The following is a 24,588-nucleotide window of genomic DNA, read 5'->3' on the forward strand; positions in this document are numbered from 1 at the left end:
TCTTGCAATTATTTTTTGTCGAAAACTTAGTGACATTTCTTGCAAGGTCATCATTAGTCTTACGACACGGAGATGGGGTTTGAAAAACTGGAAAATTACCTGTTTGAGTATCAGTAGAACTAGAAGTAGCGGTCGTGATTACTAGAGCTGTAGTCATAGACATAACCTCTGAACTGTGTAAAGTTGTTGCTACCGGACCCTCTATATCTATAGATCTGTTAAAACCCGAATTTCCATCAAATAAAACCAGTATTCTTAATTCACACAGAAAGTTGATGGCAAAGGCGCAAACCTCAACAGAATCCTGCCAGTCACTAGGAACAGTTGTAAATGTTATCAAACATAACTCGCACAAAGAAAACAATACTCAAAAAGCCAGGTATAATTGAATACTTGTTAAAATTAGATATAAATTTATCTTTTTATTCAGTTTGCAATTTTCAACTATATATTTATTTATTTTATTGCAGGAGTGTTTGAAGAAAAATATTATTGGTTTAAAAGTTTAGTGTGTAAATGAAAAAAAATAAATGACACTTTGAATCTATATACATGATATACTTACCATACTTTTGTTATGCCCCTGCTTTAGGGTGAAAGAAGCATTGTGTGTTACCTTTTACAGTCCATCCATCCATCCCAATTTTTATTTCTGCTCTCTCTAACTTAAGTTTTACTCATCCAATTCTTGTGATACTCATACACAATGATAAGAACCACAGCATGCAGACAATAGCAAAATATGAGAAGGTGTATTTTTGTCCTCAAACATTCCATTTTACTAATTATGTAATTTAAGCTGTTTTCTCTCCTATTGTGGAATAGCTTTTAACATTGTTTATTAATATGTTTAATTGTTCTGAAAAATATAATGCAAGTTTAAGAAAAATGAACATCAAAGAGAAATGTAAATACATTTTTGTTTATCAGATAAGAAAAAAATATATAATGTATTTGTTTTTGATATATATATGCTATTAAAGGAGAATCTTTGAGACCAGTTTAACATGTTAAAAAAAAGATACTTTACAGTTATATTATTTCATATATTAAATATTATATCTGTAGAATATTATATTTTCAGTTGTCTGAAATTTAAACCTAAAACATATCTACCGTAATATGATTGAAACTAAATATTTCTTTTGTAGATTTCTCGAAGCCTCAGGAGTCTTTCATCCTATTCTCCATATATGGGAAAATACCATACATAACTACCGTTCTAAAGGAGTCCCTGTTGAGAATCCAGAATTTAAATTTATTTTTGATCCACCATCCAGCTCAAAATACACATTATATGACCAGTGCAAAATTATTTCCTGCCTACCAAATGACCACTATTGGAATGAGGGAACCCATGCTCATGTTGGCTATGGTAGAATGTTATCTATTCGCGATTCCACTGAGAAATATAAGCCTGCTTCTCTTCGTAATCTGATACTTTACTATCACAGAGAATCCAACTACTCTGCTATTTTCAGATTAGTTGACAAATTTCGTAACCCAGAGTCTTCCCCAGCAAATTCGCGCCAGAACATCAATGACGACAACATCAACATTGGGGAAAATATGCAAAATTCTACTCCGAGACAAGTAAGACCTATCATATTAATATAATTTTTAAACATTTAAATCATAAAGATTATTTTGAGAAACTTTATACTTACTTCGGGTCCCTGTATGCATCCATACTCTACTTCCTCTGCTGTTGAGGCTGCAATCACCTGCTGCAGGGTTGATTTAACCCACAGGTCAGTTTTCTCTTTGAATTCTTCTACAATCTTAGAGAAATATTACAATAATACTATTAGAATAAATATACCTTTCTATAGGCAAAAAAAGAATTAACATTGCCAAGCATAGATAACCCCTTAATGGTAACCTGTGATTTACATTATTTTTTATGCATATCCTTTTGGTTTACATTTGTATACTTATGTGCTACTCTGTTATCATACTACATTATAGTGAAATTGATTGAAGCACCAGATTGTGATCATATGAATGGTTTGTGAATTGCAATTATAAATATTTTTAAATAAACAGGTCTAAATGTTGAATTTTATACTTGCTTTATATTGATTTAACAATTTAAGAGAACTGTTTAGCAAAAAAACGTTTCCAGTCATAAGATTTATGAAGGAGCAACAAACAATTCTATTTTCTATCTGTAATAGAAGGGTATAAAATGAAGGAAAAATAAAAAAAAATATATATTGTATTCTTACATATTTTGGAAATGGTACCATATTATCCACCATTTCAACACTTCAGCCAGTTTCAGAACCACAGCCATATCTTCATTTCTATAGAGGATAATGGACGCTGCATTATAAATGCAACTTTCATTTGCTGTGAACTGGTAAGCTGTTCATTCCCCTATGGAAAGTGGTATACAGTCTTTATACCTAAAAAAAAAAAAAAGACATCTCTAATATTACCCGATTTCCAAAGAATATTAACTATAAACAAAGTAAAATAAACAAGGATGTAGTTCTAATCTTAATGCATGATTTAATGTAGGCTATGAAAAATTATTTTAAAATCTGCAGTTACATGTATGTTATCAACTCAAATTATATGCCTACTAGATGAAGGGATAGATGGACAGACGAACAAACGAACAGACAGACGAAAGAACAGACGGATGGAAGGACGCACAGACCAGAAAACAGAATGCCCCTCTACTATCGTAGGTGGGACATAGAAACATTTCAGACATGTTTCCTTTAATATATTTGTAATTTATGATGTCATCCTGAACATGCATGAATTTTTTCAATCAATCAATCATTTTGTTTTGTGTTAATGGTATTTTTTTTGCATGTACCCAACATTTATGTTTTAACTGGCCAATTTACAGCTTCTTTTTTCTGTACAGTGAACTTAACTTAAAGAAGAAGGCCATGACAGTAGCCTCTGTGTTTTTTGTTTAAAATAAACTTCAATTTGTGCATTCTAAAATATTCAATGTTATTTTTTACCTCTTCCATGAAAATTGAGTGCATATTTTCTCTTTTCTTTTATTTTATAAAATATCCTTCAATCTTAAAATGTTTTCAGTGCATCTACTTTTATATAAAAAGAACACACATATTTGGTAATAAAAACAAAAACATAATAAAAAATAATACTTAATATCTCCTGTTGCTGTAACAGTTAAAGACTTCTTTAAAAATAATTTGACAGTTCATTAGATTTTCTGTATCATGTTGTTAACCAAGCTTTAAACAATTAGGTATGCTCTGAGTAAAGTTATCAATTATTAAATAAACTTATTCTAAAAGGATAAAAATTTAACACTTAAGGAGGCTCGCGGGTACAAAAATTTATACGTGAAAAGGATATACATTATAATTTCTTATTATTGTCATTTGATGAACTTTGGTCAACCACATTCAAAATTGTATGTGAGTAAATCAGTATGTTTTAACACGTCGTGTGTCATATAGCGTAACAACAATTCAGATCAAAATTTTAAATTGTCGTTTGGTACCGACTACTTACATTTAAGATGACATTAGGGAACCAATCTGTTTAGAAATACTCCTTTATTGTGATACAATATATACCTTCTGAATAAACATTCGGCTATATGATGAGGTAACAGCTTCACAACATCATCTTAGGGTATTACCAAATTCCCTTCAAGATCACGATCTATCCTTCCATCTAACTGTAAACCAAAAAAAAAAGAAACTTAATTAAAGTATGACCAGGTTAACTTTAAAGATAATCAAGGGGTCGTCATCACGAAATTTCTATGAAATTGGGTTTGAATTATTAAACTATGATCTCATCTGAAATATTCAATAAAACCGATCACATTTCGCTAAGAAATGTAACGACTGTATTTGGTTAGGAGAAAAAATAAAATTTTATTTTTTTACACTATTAGTTATAACTTTATGATATGGTACAAAATTTAATAAAAATAAATTGATTAGGTTTGGCCCCAGATGACTTTTAATATCTATTTCATTGAAAAAGCTCCAAATAATCTCCCTTTGATGCAAAAATGCATTTTTTGGCAATAAAACTGAAATATATTTTTTTAACTCATCGGTGACCTATATTTTTTATTATTGTTTTCAAATAAGCTGTACACAAACCAAATAATTTAAAAATTTAAGCGATTTATGTAATTAAGTTCTTTTTTTATTTCGATATTACCTCTATTTCTCCTATTAGTACAACAGAAAAAAGGACAAATCCGGTGTAATTCATTGGTTGTCTTCTGATATCATATTTGTATATTGTCTTGTACAGGAATTTTATGTTTATCATTTGTCATTTCAGGGACTTTCATGGCTGGATAAGGGTATGGGTTTTGATCATTGTTGGATATAGAAAAGTGAACTATAGTTGTTAACTACTACATCATTTGGTCTCTTTTAAATATATACAATGAATAACTTTAATTATTTATGAAAAAATAAAAGTTCCTTAACCTAAACAGACATAAAAATCAACCTGTATTGAATTATCTTCATATCGAACATGTGTTTACCCCTCTGGTTCTTGCCCTTTCTCCTGTCCTGTCTTGAAAAATTATGCCCCCTTGTTCTTTATCGGTCTCCTGCATTTCCTTGTCCCCTTCTCATATTTTCTAAGGCTCTATTGGATCATGGTTGACAGTTTCTACACATTCTTCTTCAATACCATTTATATACTAAAAGATATTCAATAGCAATTTGCATTACGACTGATTGATGTGACTACAAAAGTTGATGGTGTAAAAGATGAGTAAAATAATGAGTATTATTTGTAACACTGTATATCAAAAGATTATGCCCATGGAATAAACCAATTCTGAAAGAACAATTAAACCCAAAGAGCCTGTATCTTAAAAAGAAATATGTAAATATCATAAATATAGGCAAAACATTACAAAGGATTAAATACCAAAGGCAAAAGATATGGGTCATTATGTTGATGTTTTCTAAGCCAAAGGCTTTCAATCCTAGAATGTATATAAACTGCAACCAAGTGCAAAAAATGTCATGAAAACAGGCAAGCCAATAAGCTGCATCATATCCTCCTTTATCGAGGTTAAATAGAAAGTTATTACATCCTATCAGTAAGTCATGTAAGTTATAATGGTAAACCATTAAAAATGTGCTATCTAAAAATGTTTACAAGTTACAAGGATATAACAATGAAAACCATACATTATTTTTTTCAAACAGTTGCATGTACATGTAGTGTACCATGAAAACTAGGTAAAGTGCAATGGACAAGTCACTAACAGAAACTTCATAACATAAAGAAGTATCCAGGTCTTTAACTTCTAAAATGTATCTGGTGAAGCTTAAATACAAAAAGTTACGCTGTAGCCACTGCCAGATTGTAATACCTATTTCTTGCATACATGTACTTCAACTTTTGTTGCAGGAGGGATAATAAAATTATACTTTAAAGTACATGCATGGTTTATTTGTTTCAAATACTTGGCCACTAATTAAGATTGTTATTTAATTCTAATTCAGACTTAATTTAAGTACAGCAAGCAGTCATTTGACACTAAACAATTAACACGGACTACACGAGACCCGCATAGGTGGTTAAGATCTTTTTACACACCCTGGACATGCTGGCGGTAGTTAACAATTGCAATGCCAACATAAACTTCAGATGCGATATACATGTACTATTTTGTAAATTTCACTGAAACTAGAAATTCACATTATCCATATTGTTCATGTTGTTATTATATTAAAATGACTGATTATCCACTAATTAAAAGTATTCATGAATTCAGATATGATGCACTATTATTATTAGTATTCACTGAAACTATGAATTTTCATTATTCAAAATTGCTATTTCAAATGAATAATTATCCTGGGTATTCATGGAATTCAGAAACAATGTACATGTATGATTACACTATTAATATGCACTGCAACTACGAAATTTTGTTATTCCAAATTCACTATTGATATAGCAAATTAATAATTATCATGATTATCCAAGGTATTTAGTCCTCCAGCAATGTGGTCCTCCTTTAATACAATTTGTAAGTTTCCTATTTGTACAAGGCACAATTTTCTTCTTGTCCTATTGAATCAGAATATCACATCATCATCATGGAATAATGCTGCGCGCCCTATTCATTATTTCCAAAAACAATAGATACATGTAACTAGCATAAAATAATGAATTAATCAGTTGTTTCACAATTTGCAGCTATAAGAGTGACTCGGTGACATATTTCTTAGCATCAAAGTGCACATGTAGCAGGCTTCATATTCTAAGTGGGAATAATGGTCAAACCAATACATACCCAGTATGATTCTACAAAAAAAATATACATTTAGACTCAAGTACAGTAAATTTTTAACTAATAATAAATATATAATACTACATGTATATACATTGTACAATAAGTAAGTCAATTACAAATATAAATCAATTGCTTTTAAAAAGCAATTGTAAACGGTCTTTCCCCCTTTGAAACATAGATTGATTTGGGGGGGGGGGGGTGTTTGTTTGTTTCTGTAAGGGGTCTATAGTATTGTGTTACCGGAGAAGTTTCATGTTTAGTTTGGAAAGTTTTAATTTTATTTTAGGTCCAGCGCGCGCGCCAGATTGAGGAGACATTGCGTGACGCGGGTATATAATAACGAAAACTTAGTCTTTTTATTTCTCTTTAGGTCGGGACGTTGGACAGACAACATCTATAGAGATGGAATGTACACAATGTAATTTCTTTTGTCATTATAGGAAATTGACATTTTGATCACAGTTCACCAGCAGTGCATGATTTGGATTTAATTGATCCGGTGTAACTTTAAAACACGTTTAAGGATTATTTTCTTAAAATGTACATTTTTCAGCACCAGTTTGTAACAGATAAGTTTTTCAATCCAGGAGCGGACATTTTTATTGTAGGATTTCACTGAGATTTACGGACCTAGCAAGAGTTTTTACGGCATTGCCATTTCTTTTCTCTAGGAAAAGTCTTGAGAGATATCGGCACCACGTTGTTTTATGAACCTTTAGTACATGTATGCCCTGCTGACTGTAAATGTTGGGATCGATTGGACTTGTAGTTTCAGTGTTTAAGTGATAACAAGGAGGTGGATTTTTTTTTTCAGAAGAGATGTAAGATCAATATTAAAAACCAATTGTTCAGAGAACCATTGATGGTCTTTCCACCAGTTATGATTTTTTTATATGAAAATATTAAAATTTGGTTTTAAATGTCAATTTCAGCGTCAAATGACAACTTATTGTACAATGATTCCGAAAATATAAAAAGATATAAATAAGGGAGATAATTTTCTACTTCCGGTTCAAAATATGTTACTTCCGGTATTGTCTTATAGATTACTTGACGCTGATTCCAAAAATATATGGTTTAACATACTTTTACAATAATTTATTACAAAAATTAGCTACTTCCGGTTTGCAAAAGGTCACTTCCGGTTAGCTTTTTCAACGTCATATTGCTTGCAACCTAATGCATAAAGTCTAATAGCTTTAACATGAATACATATGAGATAAAAGCAAAGGTCAAAATCTTGAATGTTAAATTAACATATGACCTTGAGCTCAATTTAAAGGTCATAAATCAAGGACCTCAAATCAAAAGACTTTAGGTCTTTACTTTATATTGTTAATGAGTTATATTACCATACGACTGATATTAGATATAAAAGGGGGAAAACTAACATCAAATGTTTACGTACCCTTTTGACTAAAATTTATGTGTAACTGCATGTCGCAACTAACAATTGTGTGAACATATTTTGTCGATATCTTATTAGATTTCTGAAAATGAGCGATAACAAGCCAAAGTCAAAAATTTTGAACATGACCTTGACCTTTGACCTTGACCTCATTTTCATTTTTTTGAACCAAGGACCTCAAATCAAAAGACCCTAGGCCTATGTCACTTATCGTTTACCAGTTAGAAATGCAAATCAGTTATATCATATACAAAAGGGGGGATAACTCTCATATGGAGTCTCCAGATAGCTTCGACTAAAATTATTCATTTCATCCTGAGGATATAACGAGCAATTTGGTAAAATAAATTTGTCGGTTTCTTATACGGTTGCAACATATACGTGATAACAAGAAAAACAGTGTTCGGGGAGATAACTCTTACATGGAAAAGATTTTTGTTACGCGGTGTCAGTTTCGGAAGAAAAAAAATAATAATTAAACTGTCAATTGTTCTTGAACAATTGAGAGGTCTTTCCTTTTGTAATGTAAAATACATGTTCCAACAGACGTAGAATGTATTGAAGAGGTCAAGGTCAACCTTAAAAAGCTCGAAAACACATTAAAAATCCTTTATATAAGGTTAAAAACACTAAATTCGCTATTTTGGACATGACCTTGACCTTTGACCTTTTGACCTTTGTCAAGGTCATTAGTCCCCAATGCCATTATATCAAGGTCATTAGTCCCCAATGCCATTACTGAAGACCCCAAGGGTCTAGGACCTTTGGTTATATAGTAAAAGCTGATTTTGTCTTTTCAGAAACCTAAAACAGGGGTTATGCCCCTTATAGAAAGGTCAAATCTCTTTGGTCAAAATGTAACAAAGTTGCGCCATAATGACCCAAACATTTTCCACTATTTAAAACTTCTGTAATTATAATGGTTTCTGAGATTATCCCATAACAAGGTGTTAGGTCAAAGGTCAAGGTCAACATACAAATTTGACCTTGAGGTATTTTTTAAAGATACATGAATTGATGATGATTGGTGAAGATCCTAGGTGTCTAAGACTTACGGTTTCTGAGTTTTGGTGGCCAACCGACACCGGTTAATTTTGATAGGGGCATAACCCTACCAATGAGTCGTTGAATCTTTTCGATCCAAATGTAACGAAGAACCGGGGTCTGGTCCTGAACAAATTTCACCCTTCGTTTTTTTTCTACCTATTACGGTTACGGTGTTGGAACGATAACAAGGTTTTTTGGTTTCGGAGGGATTACTCCGAACCGACAAAATATTTCGACTCACAGGGTGAGTTCCGGATAGGTATTCATGAAACCAATACAAAGTTTGAACATGAAAGCGACTTGGTTTACGGTTACGGAGGGAAATTTTGTCAAAGTTTGGCGGAACAAGAAGAATAATAATCAGAAGAAATACAGTAAGGTCTTTCCTTATAGATAAAGGAAAGACCTTAATAATCAGAAGAAAACCAATAGGTCTTTCCAAAAAACTAGCAATCCTCATTTGATTGACCAAAATTTTTTTAGCACTTAAAAAGTTCTATTTTCAAGTCCCTATTAACAAGAAAAATAAATCTTTAAAAGGGGTCTAAATTCTATATATATCATGTATATGGTGTGGTCTTTTTCGTACATTAATGATTTTTTAAGTGTGACTGTGTACTTTCATTGAAGGGTTACTGTCTTAATGAGGCTCACACCATACTTTATTTCATCAATTCTTTAAAGTCAGACATCATGGACATAGTTATAACTCTCTAAAACACAACAAGTTATTTCTTTTGTTCATGTTAATATGAAATATATTGATACTACAAACATGACAAAGAAAAGTTTAATGAATGAAAAAATAAAATAAATAAATAAATGCACTGTTACTATATCATGTATATAGATGCTAGTGACTTTCCCTTTGTCCAGTGCATATAATGAATAAACCTTTGTGATGTAAATATACTGTTCCAAGACTTAACCCTCCCAGTTAATGTTTTAAATCCTTGGGTTTAATAAATTTTACATCTTTTGTGCTACCCTGTATACTTTTTACTTATTACAGTTTGCATTAAATAATGCTTTGCAACTCAGACAACACTTTCTTTATTTAATTTAGTCATTTATCCATTTTTATTTAATAAATCAATATTCAGATAACTTTTAAAATATGCATTTTTATATCCAAAATAATAGTATATCCTGTGGTTTCATATTTTTCTTAGATTATATTTTCTTTTGAAAAAACTATCAAAATTTTGAAGAGGACAATTATAATCATGATGATTTGTGAACATCATTATAAAATCATCTGCAATATACCCATGCCAGATTAAATGTCATCCCCAAGGCAATAAACTATTGTGTCTTAATTTGTATACTAGCTACATCATGTATATAAGAATTTCTGATTATTACCTATCCAGTGTTAACATCCTGATTATTACCTAATATTTTAATTACACATTTGCATGGTCATGTTCAGTAAATACAAATATTTTAATTATTTATTTTGAATTTGAATAAAAAAAATGTTTATACTAAATTAGTAGACATGTACATACAATACAGTTAACACAGTAAAGTCTTACTTGAAAATACTTCATCTATAAAAAAATATTTTGAGCTTCATAAAATACTTTAAAAAAGTTTATACCATGTTTAACAATTATTGTTAACATAAAAAAATATGCATACAGATATATTTTTTTGTTATATTTTCCTGACATATTGAATGTTAACATAAAAAAAATATGTAGAAAATGCAAAAAATCTGCAGTCAGATGTGAATGCACATGATCAAAGGAGATGTGGGATATATATCAATGATGCATCATCCCAACAGTTAGACCAAAATGACACTCATTGGCGGATCCAGGAGGGGTTCTGGGCTTGGAACCCCCTTTTTTTGGCCGATCAATGCATTTGAATGGGGACATATAGTTAGAACCCCCCTTTTTTGTCCTGGGTTGGGACCCCCCCCCTTTTTAAAATGGCTAGATCCGCCCCTGACACAGACATTAACAACTATAGGTCACCGTACGGCCTTCAACAGTGAGCAAAGCCCATACCACATAGTCAGCTATAAAAGGCTCTTATAAGACAATGTAAAACAATTCAAACGTGAAAACTAATGGCCTTGTTTATATAAAAAAATGAACGAAAAACAACATTGTAACACATAAACAAACGATTACCACTGAAATACAGGCTCCTGACTTGGGACAGGCACATACATATATAATGGTGTGCCCTTTATATGCAGATATACGATATGATTTATTTTGTGAATGTAATTATTTAATTGAGAATTTTGAAACAATGCATATGGACGATAAGTTTATATTTATAATGAGATCCGAGCAAATTCAGAAATGTCTATGTAAAATTTTGCAGAAATGTTTTATGAGAAGGAAATTATTTACATTCGATTGAAGAAGTACATTTTTATTTTGATAGCCTAGTTTTTGTCTAAGTTTTAAACATTAAGCATATTTGTTTTTCTCAAATCTTTAAAATAAGGTATTTTTATTTATTGAGATTAATATTTTTATTATATTTATTTCTATTTTAGAAGACAATTAATAATTTTTTAATAAGAACTCTTATAGTGTTTTTCATATAATTAGTACTATCATTTTATATTTTTACAAATAGTTTTTTTTTTTTTTTTTTTTTTTTTTTTTTTTTTTTTTAAGCGATTTTGAAAAAGTAATTTATTAGATTTTTAACTCTAGAAATATTTTATACAAATTTAACATGCAGTTTATTGTAAATATGTACATGTATGCTTTTAAAGTGTCTCATAAGTCAAATGTTTGGCTGGGCATTGATTGAATTTTAAAGATGTTACTTAATTTACTTGTATATATGTACTGTATCAATCGATGTGTGACACTCAAATAAAATATATATTTATTTTATTTATTTTATAATGTGGCGGGGTTAAACATGTAAGCGGGATCCCAAACCCTTGTTCAATATATATGAATCCTCAAGTACATGATAAACCAATTACTAATGGAATTAGCACAATTTGTTTAATCAACTGTGTTTAAATGGGAACTGTTTATGACTCTGTGCATTGTTTCAGGAACATTAATTTAATAATATTGTTTTATTTTGATGATTAATGCTATTTTAAACTATCTAATACCTATTCACTTTCAGTGCCTTATATTATCAAATATATTAATGTTTTGTTTTCCATGATTTGGGAATTATTTAAAATTTGAATGAAAACGCACACTTGCTAAATAAGTCACTATTTATTTTTAAAGTTATTAATTTTCATAACATTTTATGATCGAATCATATGTTTTTTGTAATATGCATTTTTCCAATGGAAATTGTGACGTCACAATGCATTTTAATAGAACGAAAAACTATCAGCTGATAAAGCAAAACCAGGGAATACTAGTAATCCAGTATAAGAAATACATTTATATGGATACGAAGATGTAAAGATTGGTTGGTTGTTGGTTATAAAAAGTCCAGTGACAAGTATCTCATGCAAATTTAGGACCAGAGTAATAGCAATACATGATAACATACAATATGTACACTACAAGATGTATAGGTCACAGTGGCAGATCCAGAACTTTTCATAAGGGAGGGAGCCTGCTGACTGACATAAGGGGGGCGGATCCAGTCATGCTTGAGTGTTTACCTATTTAATCGACCATATTTTTTTCACGAAAGGGGGGGGGGGGGTGATGATCAGCCTATCGGTTATCTAAAAGGCCATCCCATATAATAAAAGTTTACCAATGCCCCACATGTTAGAGTATAACAGTAAGAGGATGAAGATCAAGAGTAACCTTTTTTTCATTTCACTCAGGGTGATGTATGTAAAATAAATAAGGGATAAAATGACATACACATGATAATCGTGATAATAGGGGGAGGGGAACGGTGTCCTTTATGACTTCAATGATGCACTAACTTAACAAGCTCAAAGCCTATATTTTCCCTGGAACATGCAACTATGCACGAGTGTGGTGATATAGAACGTCGATCCATAGTCTATCGGAGTATCTCAACATCTACAAAAAGTAACATATGTATAGGGAAAACAGTAGTATTACATTTTCCCATCATTAGGTTGGCCTTTTGTGTACCCAAGACAGGTGAAGGAAGTCAACTTAGGAGCGCTGTGATTGGATGTAAGGGTACAATATATTTTTTTATTTATCTATGAATAACTGCAGTGTGTAAATTTACAATATAAATTTTAAAACCTATTGAAATATTTTCTAGAGAATTATTCGAAAAGGCTTCCAAAATTTCATAAATTTGGTGAAACATGACGGTGGGAACAAGCTCCATTGGAAATTGGTCATGATACTATTTGGCTTCACCTTTTAGAATACAGTAATAAAGTACGAACACCACCCATAACTGTTTTATCCAGGTTTTTATTATAAAAACTGGTAAATTTAAAAAATGTTAGTATTGTCGCCTATGGCAGAATAAATAGTACCGTTTTCCCAAGAACAAACAGTGGACAAATGTGCACATTTTCCCTTCAAAATTATGGATCCATGATTATTCGATAGACATGCTTTAAAATATTGTTAATTTCTACTCACCGATTGTTATTTCCAGCTCAGATTATTGTACATGTGGTCTAACATCTGTAGTTTCCTGTGTAAAAAATATAGTTTGCCCAAGGATTTGTATAGTAAGATACTAAATCCTTGGTTTGCCGACCGTCCGTTTTTTGCCGACAAAAAATTAAAGAGCTCTAGGGTAAATCGTTTACGGTGAAGATTTGTTTTCCGTTTTTAATGAAACTTTACCGATTTGATTAAAAGAGAGTCCAAAATAAAAAAGGAAAATCCAAGAATGTCCTTTTTACAGGTCGAAATTTGCTGTTATTGTGAAAATACCTAATTCTGCAATTTCATATGCTAATATTCTGCTTTTGATGGGTATTTTTTGCAAACAAACAGTGTTAGAAGAAATTTCTTCTCTGGCAAAGGAAACACATGGAGAAAAAAACATCATTAGTTTGACAATTTTATTGGATATATATATTAAATTACTATTCATATTTTACAAAACATTCAAATTACAATGAAATGAAGGAACAGTAACCTATAAATTAATAAAATGGAAAGACATAATTTGTTCAATAAATTTTGTTCATATAAATTTCCCGTCTCCTTGGAAGAAATTTCTTCCAACAAATTAGAAAATTTATTTCATTTCCAATAAAGTATCGTACAATTTTAGTTCATAAACTCAACTTTTTCACTTCATTTTGAATCCCCTCACAAGTTGGAAGAAATTTCTTCCAAGTAAATTTAAATCATCCAAAACTTGTTCCAACAAATATAGAAACATGTAATATTTTTACAAATTATTGTCCATTTGTTCAACACAGATAGTTCACTTATTTAATGTTCCTTCTTGGAAGAAATTTCTTCCAGTTACTTTTACAACAGTAAGAAATTTCTTTAAAGATTAAAAAAAAATATTTCCACAGTGCACTGCAGAAGTTTCAATTGAATTTAGCAAAAAAAAATTGCCAATACATTATTAATTATTCAACATAACTTTCAACATATTAAACAAAGAAACATATTTATATTTGGTATTTATATTATAAAAAAAAATTAGTCACTCCATTTCAAGACTCAATCTTGGAAGAAATTTCTTCCAAGAACTTTTACAGCAGAAAGAAAAAAATCATTCCATTCTGTAAAAAGTCTCCACCACTACTTGGAAGAAATTTCTTCCAAGTTCATTTACACCCGTAAGAATTTTTTTGTGTTTAGTGTACAAATTTGTTGTCAGTGATACTGGTTGGAAGAAATTTCTTCCAAGTGCATTTATAGCCATGTGAAAAATTGTCATTTCGTTTCCTATAAAGGCTTCGTCATTTCTTGGAATATTTTTTTTATTTCGTCATTTTTTCCCCACAGTATATTTTATTCCTCTACATTTATAAAGTTATTTAAAACCTTTTAAGAAATCTAGAAAAAATGAAGTACATTTTAACAAGTATTACATGAAACAGGTTTTTTAGAACTCATGTTAGACTTGAACGCTGAAGTTAATTCATTAAATTTTAAATAGCTAGCACATACATATTACATAAAACAATAATGCAAAACACCAAATACATGTTACTATTTAATATTAATAAGGGGGAGACAATAAGGAGGGGGAATCTGAAGAATTAGTTATTTGCACTTTTTAATGTGCAGTAAACTGAAAGGCCCTATGTACAGTAGAAGGGGTGAACATGCGTCCCTGATTCCTATACCCTAATCCCAGACTAATATTTGGTTAAAGGCATTTTTCGAACATATCTATTCTTATCCTACAAGACTTTTTGCTAATTCTGACACCAACAATGCATATTAAATTTCTATAAAAAGGACAGGACATAGATTTGTGACGTCTACGACACAGTACAATATAGAAAACAGATTTGAGGCTGGCCATAGATTTGAAGCTTACATATTTGTTTGACTTTTTTTAACATAGAGGTTTCAAAAGTAAGAGAATGTGATTGTACAAAATAGGTACTAATTGTTACCTTATGCACTACAACCACTAACTAGAATGTTTAACAGTACACTACTATTAGCTGGTTTTGGCATATTGTTAAACAAAGCAATTCATTTCTCCGGTAATAACAGTAGTAATGAGACTATGTAAAGTCACTTCAAGATGAAATATGATCAATTAATTGAACACAAATAATAATTCTACAACAGATAAATGCATTGCAATACAATATCAACAAAACATAATATTAAGTTCAAAAACCAAAATTAGTTCTAAGAAATTTCTTAGTTTGTCTCTTCCTGCAGTTCTCTGATAATAATATTATTAGTTCACACAAGAATGTACTTTGTTTCTGTTTCTTTGTTGCCTTTATTTTATCTGAAAAAAAAATAGAGTACCGCATAATTATGTTCTCTGTCTAAAACATGAAGATGTATCAATAGCATGAACTTAACTCAAATAATACACCAATATTCATAAAAACAAAATAAATTTATTTTAAGTTATATAATCTGGCTAAGGGATATGACCAAGTCCCATCCTCTCCACTCTTGGCTGTTTAAGATAGAATTTTGTATCAGTGAGGTAATGATTATATTGGTCCCATTTGTAACTTGCAGCATTCAATTAAAATGATTCGAAGGGCCTTTAACATGTTTAATGAGCATGTGTGAATGTAGAAAAAATAATAAACGATTGCCATGTGGTGATTATACATCAAGTCTGAAACCCAAAAACATTATAAGACAACAATGAGTGACAATTTGAAAGTGCTTAATCAACTAATTGAAGTTCCTATATGTTACTTTCACACGCAAATATTTGAATATCAACGTATCCTTCTGGTTCCTGTTTCCAGGAATGTATGTTATACTAGTGGACAAAATCATTTTTAAAACCTCAACACTTCAGAGAGTGCAAGTGTTTCCGTTGGTCAAGAATGTTACAAAAGAACAATATTAAACCTATAATGCAATTCCCATAGGGTACCAGTGGTATATTCTTCATTTTTTCTCATTGAAGACTATACAGGAAAAATGGGTAGCATTTCTTGTTACTAGATATGTCCGTGTTGCATAACAATCAAAACCATATACATGGTATGCAGCAAAAATGGATAGTGTTTTTTGTTGTTGTTGGGATATACAAGTACCCGGCCACGTTCACAGTGTGTTTTTGTTATATGTATTTCTATTTATCCACCTGATGAGTTAGGCTTTTTCAACTGAATTTATAGTTCGTTCTTACAAATGTTTGTTGTACTGTTGTGCCACTTTCCCAGGTTATGAGAGGTTTTGGATCCCGCTAACATGTTTAGGTGAGAGGTTAAGCGCTATAAAACCAAGTTCAATACACCATTTTCTACACTTAAAACGCTTGTACCAGGTTAGAAATAGGACAGTTGTTGTCCATTCGTTTGATGTGTTTTGTCATTTGATTTTGTCATGTGATTAGGGACTTCCCTATTGAATTTTCCTCGGAGTTTTATATTTTTGTGATTTTACTTTTAAACCCCGCCACATTCTGTATGTATGTGCCTGTCCCAAGTCAGAAGCCTGTAATTCAGAGATTGTCGTTTGTTGATGCGATACATATTTTTATTTTGTTTTAGTTCATTTTTTTGTACATGAATTGGGCCGTTGGTTTTCTTGTTAGAATTGATTTAAACTTGTCATTTCGTGGCCTTGTATAGCTGATCGACTATTGGGTATGGGTTTGCTCATTGTTGAAGCCGTATGGTGATATTAAAATGCTGCTTAAAACATCGACTACATGTAATCTTTCACTTAATGAAAAAAGTAAATTTTAATGACCTTGAGGTGAAGATTTTTAAACATATTTTCTATACACCAAATTGGATAAGCTTTCAATAAGAAGTAATTGCAATCCTGTATCGTCCAATTAGAACCTATACAAGATTTTAGTCAGGTACCATCTTAAAATAAATCGCTGTGTAGTTGAAATGGGCATAACATTGTAACCATTGTCAAGCGAAGATGATAAAGTGTAAGAAACAACAGACAAAAATTTCAAAATTATGCATGAATCGAATCATTAATAACACAGTAATGTAAAATGATAATAAATATAGGAAGATGTGGTATAAGTGACAATGAGACAACGCTCCATCCACGTCACAAGTTATAAAAGTAAATCATTATAGGTCAAGGTAAGGTCTTCAACACAGAGCTTAGGCTCACACCGAACAGCAAGGTATAAAGGGCCCAAAAATTACTAGTGTAAAAACATAAACTAGATGCTCCGCAGGGCGCAGCTTTATACGACCGCAAAGGTTGAACCCTGAACAGTTGGGCAAGTATGGACACAACATTCAAGCTTGGTACTGTCTGAAATTGGAATGTGGTCAAATGTTTGAAATAATATAGGTTTTGACACAAAATAAATGTGGTCAAAAATCTTGCAAATCTATAGCTATTGCTCGTTACTGTCAGTGTGCAATTTGACGATTTCATCTGAAACCTTACTGTACAATTTCAGCGCGATCCATATACTTTAACACAAGTTATTGTCTGAAACTAGAAAAATGCTTCTTTTTGGCCCTTTTTGCCCCTAATTCCTTCATGTTTGGGGCAATAAACCCCAAACTCAATCCCATCATTCTCTTTGAGAGATCCATACACCTACACACAAGTTATTATTTGAAAACTAGAAAAGACTGGTTTTGGACCCCTTTTCGGCCCTTCATTCTTAAATGGTTGGTCCCATAACCCCTAAACAGAATCCTAACCTTCTACTTGTGATATTTAACATTTTTGTACAATTTCAAACCAATAGAAATATTCATACACAAGTTATTATCCTGAAACTAGAAAAATGCTTGTTTAGGACCCTTTTGGGCTTCTTATTCCTAAACGGTTGGGACACTCATGCCCAAAGTTTATCACAGGCTTTCTTTTTGTGATATTGAATCTTCTAACAAAAATCATAAAGATCCTTTTACGTAAACTAAAGTTTTTTTTGTCCGGAAACCATTGTGTCTTCGGACGACGACGACCACGTAGACGACAACTTCATAGTATTATACGATCCCATTTTTTTTGTGGTCTTATTAGAAAGAGAAACGAGAAACACTAATGTACCACATACATAAACGACAACCACTGAACATCAGATTCCAGATTCATGGTTTAAACGTTTTAATGGTACCAAACCTTCTCCCTTTTCAGAAACAGTAGCATAACATCACAACCTAGAAACACAGACTATAAAATATCAATCTAAATAAAAACAAGTGTAACTTTTTAATAACAGCAACTGTTGATTTCGTAGGGAATCAATTTACATGAATTTTGTTTGTAGAAATGTATTAGGTAAACCAGCATTTAAGGTGTAAATGAAGTGTGAATTTCCGTTACGGACCAGTTTCTTTGAAGTATTATTGCAAAATATTTCCATGTGCTGAGTCAATACTGCTAAAACAGACAGTATAGAGGACATCTATTGAGGAATCCAACTCAACCAGATGGGTTCGGTTCAGTCGCTCGGAACACTTAGTAAAAGGTGATTGTAAGATAGAACAAGATGCTCCATTGCTCACATTGATATTTTTATTTACAATTGATGCATGAAATAATGCAACCGTTGTAACTTTTGCTTTAATTTCAGAGATACAAGTCAAGAGCTTCATTTCCCCCTATTGTCTATTCTTAGTCATGTCTGCCATGTTGGTTGGTTAGCAGGGTCATCGGACACATTTTTTTTTTTTAACTATATACCAAAATGCTGATTCTGGCCAGTTTGATTAAATTTGTCTCAGTTTTTTCAGGAGAAGACTTTTGTTAAAGACTTCGAAAAAAAAATATATAATTTGATTTTTAAGAGCAATAACTCCTTATGGGGTCAATTAGTCATTTTGGTCATTTGACTCATTTGTAGATCTTACTTTGCTGACCATTATTGCTGTTTACAGTTCTATCTCTATCAATAATAATATTCAAGATAATAACTAAAATGTCCTTAAAATTATTTATTCAGGGACAAAAACCAAACAATTTACAGCTTGTCTGAAATTTCAGGACAGATAGATCTAGACATGAAAACCAATTGTTTCTTGTCAAATTTGCTCTAAATGATTTGGATTCAGAGATGTAAGCCAAAATTTAAATTTGTTCCCCATTTGTTCTATTTTTAGCGATGGTGGTCATCTTGGTTGGTTGTTCGGATCATTGGACATATTTCTTAAACTAGATACCCCAATGTTAATTGTGGCCAAGTTTGCTTAAATTTTGGCTCAGAAGTTTCATCAGGGAAGATTTTTGTAAAAGTTGACGGACGACGGACGAAAGACGCCGGACGACGCACGCCTAGTGATGAGAAAAGATAACTTTGCCCATAGGGCCAGGTGAGCTAAAAATCAGATCATTATATAAAATATAAAAATAAGAATAATTATATTCCTACCAGAATCTTTTCTTGAGCTGCTCGGTTTTTTTCCATTTCTTTTTGATTTAGAAACTATTTTCCTATGCTGATGTGTTGGTTTCTTTCCAAAATCTTTGTTAACTTTTAAAGTACTGTTTTGCTTAGTTTTATTCTTTGAGGATGTTTTTTTTGTGTTTCTTTCCTTCCAGATGAGCATGATGGGCCATTTAAGGCGGCTGGTTTCCGTTTCTCTTGTCAGTGTGCTTTCGTCCTTTTCTTTTCTTCTAGCATTGTCACCTAAACAAAAACATTTTGGTTTTACTTTTAGAGACAAAATATTCTATTTCATTTATTTTTTACGGAAGCCTTTTAGCGTCGTGCTTATTTACTTTTTACAATTTGATATAACAAATTATCTGTTTGATATAATAGATTATCAATTTGATACAACAGATTATAATTATTTGATATAACAATTTATCAATTTGATAAAACAAAAAAGAAAATTTGATATGTCAAATTACTTATGCAGGAATTGGGGTTATATTTTGTCCCATAACACCCATTTATTTTCTCATACAAGACTTTATAGCTCATGAAAGGTCATTTTCCAAAATTTAAGAAGATTCTTGATTTTCTTTCTTTTGTTTTGAGACCCAAATAATACCAATGCAAATGTAAGGTAAAAGTCCGAGTCAGACTTTTCCCGCCATATTTTAAATCTCAAATATCTCGAAAAGGAGGTCCATGACCTATCAATATTTTTTGCTTATTTTCATCCTTCAAGAATGCTCTACCAACTTATAGTATCAATTTTAATTTATTAATTTATTAATTTTCCCCTAACCTCACCTAAGTACATCCTTAAGGTGCTCTATATATGTTACTGTTAATATATTAATAACTACGTATACGAGCATGTACAATATTGCATAACTGATTTTATGAGTGCCCCGTGTGTAAGGGTTAGGGTGCAAATAAGAAGTACGCTTTAGATGCGAAGCTCCTGCTAGAGGAGGGAGATAAAGACTAGGTAACAGGTAACAAGTATAAAAAGGGGAGCCCTCAGGGCCTAAAACACGGAAGTGGAGAACGCGGAAAAAAATGGTATATCTCTGGAACCGCTAAAGATAATATAATAATTAAAACGGATTTTGAAAGCTTATACAATAGACTATCAGATAAAAAAAATCTAGGTATGCATTTTCACCGAAAAAGTTGACCGGAATTAGTCTCTCTTAGCGTGACCATAGCAATTCGTTTCGGAACCTTAAATCTTAATTTCACGAATTTATAAAAGCATATAACTTGATCAAAATCTGGAAAATGATTTTAAAGATAATTTTATGTAAAATAATATGATATAAAGTAATATACAATGTATAATATGTATTTACATTACGTAAAAAGGGTTAAAAATTGACCGGGAGGAATTTGACCGGAAGTCTTCCTTCTTTAATATAAAGATGAAGTCAAATTTTCAACTTTGAATTAAAATTTACCAAAAAAATAAAAAGCCCGGTCAAAATCGTGAATATGTTTTTTTTTAAAGAATTTAATTAAAAAAATATAATCCGACATGAATGACAGGAATAATCGATCTGATGCTTCTTAGTCGAGAATTAAAACTAACGACCATATATCGCATTCAGTTTAGTGAAATGTGATAAATGTTACCAGGAACATATTTATATGTTAGATATATGGTTCCCAGATGTTACGTACACATACAAAATAAACAATACTTTAGATATTATTGGTATCCAATTGTTTTTGAAATTTCTACTCACCGAGTCAGTATATGGTGCAACCACAAGTGCGCTCATAGCCACGTCCAGAAACGATGATATATTCTCCTCAATAAAAAGAAACATCCGATTTTTAACACAAACTTAAAATTTTAAATATTTCTGTTCAAACATATGATGTGTTAATAATTAAATATTGCTTACAAATGGACTGTTTCATACCACCCGACTATTAAATGAAACAAATACAGTTAGGACGCATGTTGTGCACCCAGTGTGATGTGTTTTGCGCACTGTGTGATGCGTTTGATGATAAGACTAGCTTAGGGTCAATTAACATATTAGTTCTGTTAATATGTAACAAAAAAGGGCATGCATTTCCCATCGTTATTAAAAAAATTATTAAGTAATACATGTCCTCATCTCCTTGTTATACTTGACAAATCTGAAAAAATCAAATCCTTATCATCGAAGTAAAACTGTCCATACGGCATAACCAAACTTATGAATTTCATTTATACACATTACGTTGATGTTTTCCGTTGAATAAACGAATCAAAATCTGACTGGCTATATGACAATAGAAGATATATGAAATTTCTTTAATTGGTATAAAGAAACTTAAAGATGCAAGTCAAACATGCCCGTATAAGTGTCATGCATGCACGGATTAACCGACCGTGCAAGGGCTGTTTAGCCAGTCAAGGTCATCAAAAACTTCCATTTGTTTGCATGCACGATGACCGTATTATAAACAACAAATTCTGGATCTTTTGTCTATATATATTCAAAAATAATTAATTTACTCACAAGTAATTAATGGTTTGGCCACAAGTAAATCATATTCATGAGTTTGTTACGATTATCTATTTCATAAAAAGACATGTCTACAAATTATAGATAAGGTCACAATTTAATTTCATGTTGAACTTCTACGGAATTTTTCGACTCCAAAAATTGGGGCGAGCGAGCGAACGATTTGAAATTTTTAATATAATAAAAAATAATTTTGCAAATTTTTTTGAAGCGAAGTTTGAAAGGTAAAGGCGAGCCATTATTTTTATTTGAAAGAATACTTTTGCTATCAGACATTCGGCATTGTACTAAAAGCTTGTCAGCTGCTTGGCCGCACGCAATTATGTATCCGGTATCTGTTTATTTTTTATAAGCTCCTAGACAGATGAAATCTTGTACGTGTTTTCCTAAAGATCCGACGACCTTGAAAGAATGCATTTTGGCTTTTATCTAGACTTTCTCTCATTACATGTTTATAGGTTGGTATCCCGGCCCGATATCTAGCTGCGCGTCGTAAGGACAAGATTAGGCAGGACCGCAGGATATACATGTTTATATCTATTACTTCAGTTATCAAAAAGAAAAAAAGAAAAAATAGGGGAATAATTTTGTAAAGGAGACACATTGTCGCTTCCGATTCCAAACAGTATTTTGCAATGTCAATGTAATACTATGATCGATTTGTTTTAATTACTGTTATTTAAAGATTTCGTCGGAATGAATTCCGTTTAAATATCTCTTAGATTAACACCGAATTTTGTTAATATCTACTGAAAGCAGATAAATAATTCGTAGTTTGCATTAAACAAAAAATAAATTAACCTTACCCGATACCCAGCAATTCTATTTAATTTTTTTGCTGTTCTGATCTCCGTACTCGTCTAATTAAATTAGAAAATAGGTGTATAAAAAACTTTGTACACCCATGGTTAGATTATGTACATCAAAGTCGCATATTGACATGTCGTAAATTATAAAATCTAAGCGTCAAGCTGAGTGATATCTTGAGGCTTGGCCACAGGATTTGGTGTTATGAATAATTGATATATAAGACTTTATAATCAGTTGTGTTATTTGATCATTCACAAGACTTTAGAGAATTTACAATATGGTTTCGTGGAAAATTGAAGGACACTTGGTAAAGAATCAAAACTCTGAAGATAACAATATACAATGTTTGAAGGAATCTTCGAAACTTAGACGTGTAGAGGTATGTAAACACACGTAGCTTTAGAATATATGCATGTAGTCAAACAAATAGTCGTTTAGGTTAAATCAATGATTTAAATAGATGGATAAATTATAGGAGTCAAGCTCCGAGGGGTCAATGATGCCGTTTTTCATATTAAACATTCACATAATCGTAAAAATTATTACGACATGCTATTGTATTTTTGTCTCATTATGACACGAGAACTTATTTATCAATCTAATGATTTTGAAAAGATAAGGAAAAGTTCAAAAGAAAATATTAGATTATTGGAGTAGGCAAAATCACTAGCTTAGAATCTTAGACCTGGAACTTACAATAGATAAAAGTATCAGTCCAAGCTTGGACATTCAGAATATTTTACTTATATAAAGAGTTAAGTCATATTTTCAACTTTCCGTGAATTTCTCTTGACTACCATGACAACATTGCACTGATCGCTGAAACTGTTTAATATACTGTCTTAGTGACTAAGAGTGTAACAAAAGGCACTTAGAATAATTACCAACCCTTAATTAAGACATTTCAGTTTCTTACGGATTTAAGGGAATTCTTTGCATTCCCTTATCAATTCATAATTATATAATAATCATAGTTATCAATAACTCGAAAACATCTTAATTGTTTGGTTTTTAGTAAGAACTCTTCGCATCAACTTAAGCATTTACGAGCGTAACACGATTCTTTCTTAACATGTTTCAATGTAAGTGTGGCTCTACCTATTCCTTAACTACGTACACTTTGAATGAAAATGAAAATTATAATAAGCAGGCGAATAAATCAAGATATCTTTCAATCATTTTTTTTTAACTTCGTGATTGATCGTAATTACGGAATATATCCAAATAACCGGTTGTGTTACATTACTTTATTGTCAAGGGACCATGTCACTAAATGACAATATGTTAATTTTTACAATAACGACCCCTTAACAAAAAAAAAAAACCGGAAGAACATTTATATCAGAAATTTTAATTGTTAACAGAAGTCTAATGGCAAATATTTCATACAATTCAACAACTTTGAAAAAAACAATTCATACCACCCCTCCCCCCCCCCCAAAAAAAAAATCTATCAGATGTCAGTTCGAGCAATCTCGGAATAAAGTGAAAGGTTGAAAGTGGGTTTTAACTTTTCAACTTTTACTGAGTATAATAGTCTCAGATTTTTATTATAACAGGTGTAACAATTCATCTGTCTCGTAACCAGATACACGCTATGAAGAGGTTTAATATCACGTGCA

The 24,588-nt window shown here is 31.4% G+C and overlaps 1 protein-coding gene and 1 long non-coding RNA gene across 3 annotated transcripts in view; one reads left to right on the top strand and one right to left on the bottom strand.

Moving 5' to 3' along the window:
* Positions 1-24,588, top strand: part of LOC139525219 (nephrin-like) — a 304,410-nt gene that overhangs the window by 188,720 nt on the left and 91,102 nt on the right. The window lies entirely within an intron of this gene.
* LOC139524347 (uncharacterized) lies at positions 1,682-5,150 on the bottom strand. 2 transcript variants are annotated; one of them, XR_011664773.1, is made up of 4 exons: positions 4,474-5,150; positions 3,573-3,676; positions 2,229-2,408; positions 1,682-1,781 (listed from the first exon to the last, which is right to left on the bottom strand). It is a non-coding gene; the product is annotated as an uncharacterized lncRNA (long non-coding RNA). The 2 variants fall into 2 exon arrangements; XR_011664772.1 differs by having other exon boundaries at positions 4,511-5,146.

The sequence above is a fragment of the Mytilus edulis genome, chromosome 5 (genome assembly GCF_963676685.1).
Source record: "Mytilus edulis chromosome 5, xbMytEdul2.2, whole genome shotgun sequence".
Lineage (NCBI taxonomy): Eukaryota > Metazoa > Mollusca > Bivalvia > Mytilida > Mytilidae > Mytilus > Mytilus edulis.